Genomic DNA, 7,960 nt, shown 5'->3' with positions numbered 1-7,960 from the left:
ATTATCAAACTTATAATGTAAAGCGGTTAATTGGGCAGTTAATTGTTCTATAGAATTCAAATCATGCTTACCACCCTTGTTAGATAGACCTCTAGGATTCCCATACTGGGCATTATGAATGGCTATCTCCTCAATCACCTCCATAGCTCTAGGCACCTCAAGTTGCATGAATCTCCCACTGGCAGCTGAATCTAACAAACATCTAGACTCATTACCCAGACCATTATAAAACTGCTGAATCAAGAACCAATCATCCAAACCATGGTGCGGGCACTCTCTCTGCAAGTCCTTGAATCTCTCCCAGACCTCGCACAAACTCTCATCTGCTTGTTGAGAGATACCTAATATCTGACCCCTCAGACGAGCCGTTTTCTCAGGTGGAAAATATTTAACATAAAAAACAAGGGCCAAGGACTCCCAATTAGTGATTTTCAAAGCCGCCCGATTCAACCCATTAATCCACAACTTAGCTTTCCCACTCAGAGAGAACGGGAAAAGTATCTCCATAGTCTGCTCCGGAGTCAATCCCTTTTGCTTGATGGTGGAACAATATTCGATGAAGGACTGTATGTGAAGATTCGGATCTTCACCTGGTTCCCCACCGTACTGGCATCTCTCAATCATGTTAATCAATGCAGGCTCAATCTTGAAGGTCTCAGCTGCAATAGAAGGCATGATTGCCTTTGGTAGCACAGACAGACTTGGCTTAGAATAGTCTGTAAGCCGTGGGGTAGGTGGCGGTAGTGGAGTTTCGTCACCCATCTCTATCTCTGAAACTGAATCTGTATCTGAAGGAAAAAGATCGCCAATATTATGATCAGAATCAGAGTAATTCCCACACTGTGAAATGAAAGTTCTTCGTCTACGAAAGGTTCTTTCGGGCTCAGGATCGAATGGAGTAAGATTACTAGTACCTACGGTCCTGGGCATAGACAAAGAAACTACAAAACAATGTGAGATCCCGTCTCAAGGAACGTGAGTTCCTTGAGTAGTAACAAACAATAATCTAGGATAAACAATCAAGAATAGAAAATAAAACAGTTTCCCCGGCAACGGCGCCAAAATTTGACAGGCTAAAGTCGTATCACCTTATCAAAAATAAACCTAAGTCCACTAGCTAGGTAGCAAGGGAAGTCAGGATCGAATCCACATGGAAACAGTGTTCTTTCGACTATTAATCAATTAGACTAGACTATTGGGAACAAGAGTTGGTTTGATGGTTTGCTAAAACTACGGCGATAATTAAACAACTAGGAATGAATATATTAAGGAATCTAGGGCATAGGTTCACCAACAGATAACAATCCAGGACAATAAACAATCACGATAATCAACAAAGTAATTAATTAGACTAGCATGCTCTCTCTAATCGATACTAATCATAGAGTTAGAATTAACGGGCTCTCGCTACGTATTAACTCTAATTCCACCTATTGACACAAGCCTAAACATCAAATTGCATCTCTTGAATATTAACTTGATATTGCATAACTACCACAATTAAACCTACGCAAATCTAATTGTATAGTGAAATAAACCAATCAATAGGAATTAATTACAATGTCAACAATCACAATTATTCAATATCCCTTCATATTATTCAAGGATCCCCAAACCCTAGAAAATAGACTACTCAAGCATATTAACAATAAACAAAGAAATTAACATGATGGGAAACATGATTATAGCAAAACAAAGAATTTAAATAAAGAACAATACCTAATTGAAGAACAATGGAAATAGAAAGCTTGAATTTTTATTGAATTTGAAACTAAGTGTTTTGAACTAATTTAGAGAGAAAACAAAGCTAAGAGAAAATAAACTAAGGGGCTAATACTAGAAATTAAGATGTACAACTAAAATAACTAAGCTTAGTATTTATAGTTTGCCCATAAACATAAGAAAAAACCGGAAGAAAACCGCGGAAAAAGGGCTTTAGGTTGTCGTCGCCCGGTCGGGCAACCATCCGCCCGTCGGGCGACCAGCTCGTAACCCGCCCGTCGGGCGCAGGTCTGCCCGTGGCAGAGGGAGACGTTTTTGATAGCATCTGCACGTGCCCGGTAGGGCGGCACTCGCCCGTCGGGCGGAAGGCGAAAGTTGCTGCTGCTGCTTCTAATGGGCTCCCGGTGGGCACCGGGCGAAGCACCGCCCGTCGGGCGCCTAGCTGACTGCCTGCTCCTCTGCTTGCTCGCCCGGTGGGCGAGGGGAGATCAACCGGGCGGGAAGCTCTTCGTCCGCAACACCGAGTCTAACTTCTGGGGATCAATCGTGAACATCTAAGGCTCCCGTAAGTCGACAATAGTCGTCCCGAACTCCCTCGGGAATGCGTAGTGGCCTAAATCATCATGAAACGGGTCTAAAAAGACCAATTTCTCACAAAGTAGTCCTGAAACTCAAGGCACACTCAAATACACAGATTAGTACTAAAAACGGCTCCTAAGAGCTCATTTAACGCGTAAAAGTACTAAGGGACGGGGGTGAAAACACTATATAAAATACACATATCAAGGCCCTCATTTCGAGACTTAATTTTTCTCTATGGATAATCGAGGGGAGGTGCAAACTATTAAAAAAAAACAAATTACATATCATCTTGAATTAAATGTCCTACATTAGCTACATATTCAGTCAGCTGTCATGTTCCACTCTCGGTATATAACATTCTCCTGAGTTAAATTGATAAAGTCAACCAAATATCCACTGGAAATGATTATTTAGCCTCGGTTAAAATTTATATGAGCAAAGCCTACGATAAAGTCCACTGAGATTTTCTCCTCCGGGTTCTTCGAACTTATGGCTTTCCGGCTCATTCGATACATCTGATCTACCAATGCATCTCGACGATTTCGTACAAAGTCCTCATAAATGGAGAAACATCATATCAATTCCTGCCAAAGTGTCGAATCATACAGGGAGATCCTTTATCCCCATATCTCCTTTTATTCTATATAGATATTATCTCTAGAATGCTGCAATTAGCAACAAATTTGCATTAATTTCAGGGTATTGGCTTAACGAGAAGGAGCTCGGAGATTACACACTTGTGTTTTTGCGGATGATGCTCTTCTCTTTTTTAAGGCAACTCCGGCTAGTTGTAGTAACATTAAAGGAGTCTATCATTTCAAGGTTTGGCGAGGTTTCGGAGCAACAACTCAACCTTGCTAAATCCCACTTCAAGGTTAGTCCGAACATGCCTCCTTCGGAGCAAGCTATTCGTAATATTCTCGACAACTGTAGCTCCGAACCAAAGACCTCAGATCCCAGATGTTGTAAACTTTTGTGGTCCCTTAAGCTTCCTCCAAAATGGAAACTCTTCATGTGGAAACTTATCAAGGGAGGCCTGGCTACAAAGGTTGGCTTAAATAGGAGAAGGTTACAGATATCAGTGATGTGTGATTTTTTCAAGGACTGGCTGAGGATATTCAACACATTTTTCTCTTTTATGAGATTGCAAAGAAAACTTGGAGGGGTGGAAACCTCGCTATCCGCTCAAAAATAAATGGAAAACTTTCCTTTTTTGAATGGCTCCTTTCTTATATCCGACTCTTTGTTATCCAGGATGGCAAAGGTAGCTCGCGATGTGTCTATTTCTTATAACACTATGGGGTTTATGGTTATATAGGAATAACATGTTTTTAGAGGAAACACGTGAAATAGGGCATCGGTTTGTGCGTTAATTACCAAGGGGTTAACCCAACAAGGGATGTTGCATGCCAGTAGCACGGGAAACCTCCGTCAGTTACACCTCCTGAGGAAGATCTAGTGTGTCCCTCGACTTCTTTCGAGCAATTCTAGCAGATGATGGTCAATGGGAGAACATGCAAATTCTTCTGACCAATGAAGCGTAGAATAAGGATATGAATAGAACTGGTATGGGATGGTTCCTAGAAACTCACAGCGAGATGGAAGTTATAGGGGGAGAGACCTTTGGGGTGGCAAGCTCAGCTCTGCAAGCAGAAGCCTTAGTCTGTCTTTATAAGGGGGCGACCTTTGGGGTGGTAAGCTCAGCTCTGCAAGCAGAAGCCTTAGCATGTCTTTATGGCCTGTGATGGGTTGCTCAATCTCAATTCGATTCGATAACCCTCTTATTGTCTCTCACTATCTGGTAGTTATGTTACAAGACAAAGTACAGGTTGATATTAAGATCCTACGGACGATCAAGAAAATTCAAAGGATTTGTAGGACCTTTAGATGGTGCAGCGTCCACAAGGTTGAGAGACGGAGGATTCAACAAGCTCATGTGTTGGTTACGGAGGTGGAGACAACTCTTTTATGTTTTTTTGACAGGTTGTAGTTTCTTTAAGCTTATGTCAAAAAAAAAATTGTAACTTTTAATAATTTTCTCCCAAATTCGATTGTTTTTTGTTCATGTATTTGTTATTGTAACACCACGACAATTCTTTCTTTTCTAAAATAACCTTTTAATATAAAACGTAGAGAATTATCAAGGAATTATCGCCCGTGTGAAAACGTAACGGCTTATTCAGAATTTTGCAGCGGAAAACGTAGAACTAACTTTAGGTTTATAAATAATCAATCACAAAGTAAAATCCAAAACCAATCAACGAGAATAAAGTGATGTAGCTAGTACGACAAGTTAAAGTTCAATTTAACAAACCCAAGTCAACTAAGCGAATTAAAACTAAATACAAGCTCTCTAATCCCGATCCCAATGATGCATCATCTTCAAACCTGTAGATGGACAATGCTTATTTATCCTTAGAGACTTCTCACCAAAATGGGTCATCACAGGATCAATAAGGCATAGCCATGATCAACACACACAAACAAAGCACGTAATCAGCAAAGCTGAGTACTACATACTAAATCAATAATAATCCTAACATGATTCTATTAAACGAACAATCATAACATGATACTAATAAAACATAAGTAAGGGCAAACAAAACATATTAATTTGAAGACCACACTTGACTAGACTAGGCTAGACTGGACTAGACTTTTATAACAATAATATTATTTTAATTGAAATAGTCAATGGACCGAGTTGTCCAACCAGAAGTCTTCACTAAGGAAGACGAGGTACGGGCGCGACTCCGTAACCTCAGTGACCTGCGATATAGAGGAACTTTTGAAGAAAAATAGAACACGGTGATCAATCCGGTCCCAGAAAAGGCCATGGGCTACCACCATGAACCCCAACTCTTGTTTGTCCGTCACTTCAGACGTGCACAGTCTAAAGCTATTGCTATTCAGTTTCACTTTACATGATTTACCAATTAATACTTTGTTATGACTCGTCAATCACATAAATCACATAATCAACTAGTATTCACAACTGTTTTTATCTTGGAATTAAGTAAGCGATCACAAAGTTATCAATCAATAACTCATTCCAATTAATTTAACCTTTCCTTTAACAATGGTTAACCACCTTTATATAGGTGTGAAGTATCAACTTACTAAACAAGGTCCTCGGCCCTCATAAAGTAGTGAAATGCTAAAAGGGAACAACGATCAATCGATATAAACCAATATATAAAATCCCAACCGACATGCTTGCATCAATCATCCATACAAACATGTTATAATTCTCATAACGAAATATATGTTCAACATGTTCATCCAACAACATTAAACATGTAAATTTCAACATAACCAAGTTCATCAACAAATTCAACATGGTTTCAATCATATCACACATCCCCAAGCACACATGTATGTACGTACCTTGTGTAAACAAATCGGTAGGCCACTTTAACAATCTCAAAATTCGCCTACAGAGAATTCTCCGCCTAAAACAACCAACAAGGATTCCCAATCAAGTTCTAACCATTCACAACAATAATAAAGCATTCTAAATACATCATATCCTAAACATATTTAGAACCTTCGCCAATATCAAAACTCGGATATTTGATTTCCTAGCATCGTAATTATTGAATTAATGATTGAAATTCGTTGAAAACTCTTCAAAGCATCATACTTTAAATTTCCAGCAATAAACTTGTTTAAAACTTCCCCAACACCAAATTATCATGCTTAGAGTATAAAATAATAGTTTAAATCATTCCTAATCATTCTACCATGATTCCTAATAATAATTGAAAAAGTCAATGGAACGAGTTGTCCAACCAGAAGTCTTCACTAAGGAAGACGAGGTACGGGCGCGACTCCGTAACCTCAGTGACCTGCGATATCGAGGAACTTTTGAAGAAAAATAGAACCCGGTGAACAATCCGGTCCCAGAAAAGGCCATGGGCTACCACCATGAACCCCAACTCTTGTTTGTCCGTCACTTCAGACATGCACAGTCTAAAGCTATTGCTATTCAGTTTCACTTTACATGATTTACCAATTAATACTTTGTTATGACTCGTCAATCACATAAATCACATAATCAACTAGTATTTACAACCGTTTTTATCTTGGAATTAAGTAAGCGATCACAAAGTTATCAATCAATAACTCATTCCAATTAATTCAACCATTCCTTTAACAATGGTTAACCACCTTTATATAGGTGTAAAGTATCAACTTACTAAACAAGGTCCTCGGCCCTCATAAAGTAGTGAAATGCTAAAAGGGAACAACGATCAATCGATCTAAACCAATATATAAAATCCCAACCGACATGCTTGCATCAATCATCCATACAAACATGTTATAATTCTCATAACGAAATATATGTTCAACATGTTCATCCAACAACATTAAACATGTAAATTTCAACATAACCAAGTTCATCAACAAATTCAACATGGTTTCAATAATATCACACATCCCCAAGCACACGTGTATGTACGTACCTTGTGTAAACAAATTGGTAGGCCACTTTAACAATCTCAAAAGTCGGCTACAGAGATTTCTCCGCCTAAAACAACCAACAAGGATTCCCAATCAACTTCTAATCATTCGCAACAATAATAAAGCATTCTAAATACATCATATCCTAAACATATTTAGAACCTTCCCCAATATCAAAACTCGGATATTTGATTTCCTAGCATCGTAATTATTGAATTGAGGATTGAAATTCGTTGAAAACTCTTCAAAGCATCATACTTTAAATTTCCAGCAATATAAACTTGTTTAAAACTTCCCCAACACCAAATTATCATGCTTAGAGTATAAAATAATAGTTTAAATCATTCCTAATCATTCTACCATGATTTAAAACCATTAAAAACTTAGAATTCCCGCTTAATTAATTCAAATTCTTGTTTCAATCAATTTATAAAATCTGAAAATTGATAATTCAATTATGCAAATATTAAATCTGAAATTCGTAAATAAATCATAAAAATCATAAATTTAATTCAATCAAAACATAGATTAAATTTATAAAATATATTTAAAACATTTAATTAACTTAGGGTTTAAGAAATTAACCAAATAAAGATTCAAGGAGATGCTGGCCGGCGGAGCACAGGCGCGACAACGGTGGAACGACGGCGAGGTGGGGAACGGCGGCGCACCGGTGGTGGTGTTTGGCTGCCGCAACATCAGAAACGGGTGAGAACTAAAAAAGGAGAACAAAAGAAAGCAAGACAACGAAACAGAAAGACGAGAGGACTACCGTGCAAAGGGTCGCGGTCAGGCGACGACAAGGTGGCTATGCTGGCGGCGAGTACGGCGACGGGCTGTACGAAAATAGAAAATCAATTGAGGAGAGCAATATACGAAGCAACGTGAGAAGAAGAACGAAAGGAAAAACGAGTGAGAGAAGAAGGAGGAGTACCGACGGCGGAGGGGACTGGTGGCAGTGACGGTGGTCCAGCGAGGCTGCTGGCTGGCGGCTGGGCAAAGGGAGGAAGAGGAAACAGGTTCCACGTGAAGGGGGAGGAAGAGGGTATTTGTTTCTTCTTTTTTTGTTTCACGTGAAAGTGAAGGAGAAGGGACTGAGAGTATTTTTACGTGAGATTGAAATATGGGTAGGGGATATGGGTTTTCTTGTTTTGGGCTTTGCCAACTTGGGCTAGGATTAGAATTGAGTTTG

The 7,960-nt window shown here is 39.1% G+C and overlaps 1 non-coding gene across 1 annotated transcript; it reads left to right on the top strand.

Moving 5' to 3' along the window:
* Positions 1-256: 256 nt before the first annotated feature.
* LOC130460230 (small nucleolar RNA R71) lies at positions 257-363 on the top strand. Its single transcript, XR_008920166.1, has one exon. It is a non-coding gene; the product is annotated as a small nucleolar RNA R71 (small nucleolar RNA).
* Positions 364-7,960: the final 7,597 nt, after the last annotated feature.

This window comes from Spinacia oleracea, chromosome 4, assembly GCF_020520425.1.
Source record: "Spinacia oleracea cultivar Varoflay chromosome 4, BTI_SOV_V1, whole genome shotgun sequence".
Classification (NCBI taxonomy): Eukaryota; Viridiplantae; Streptophyta; class Magnoliopsida; order Caryophyllales; family Amaranthaceae; genus Spinacia; species Spinacia oleracea.
This window is presented reverse-complemented; position numbering and strand designations above follow the sequence as displayed.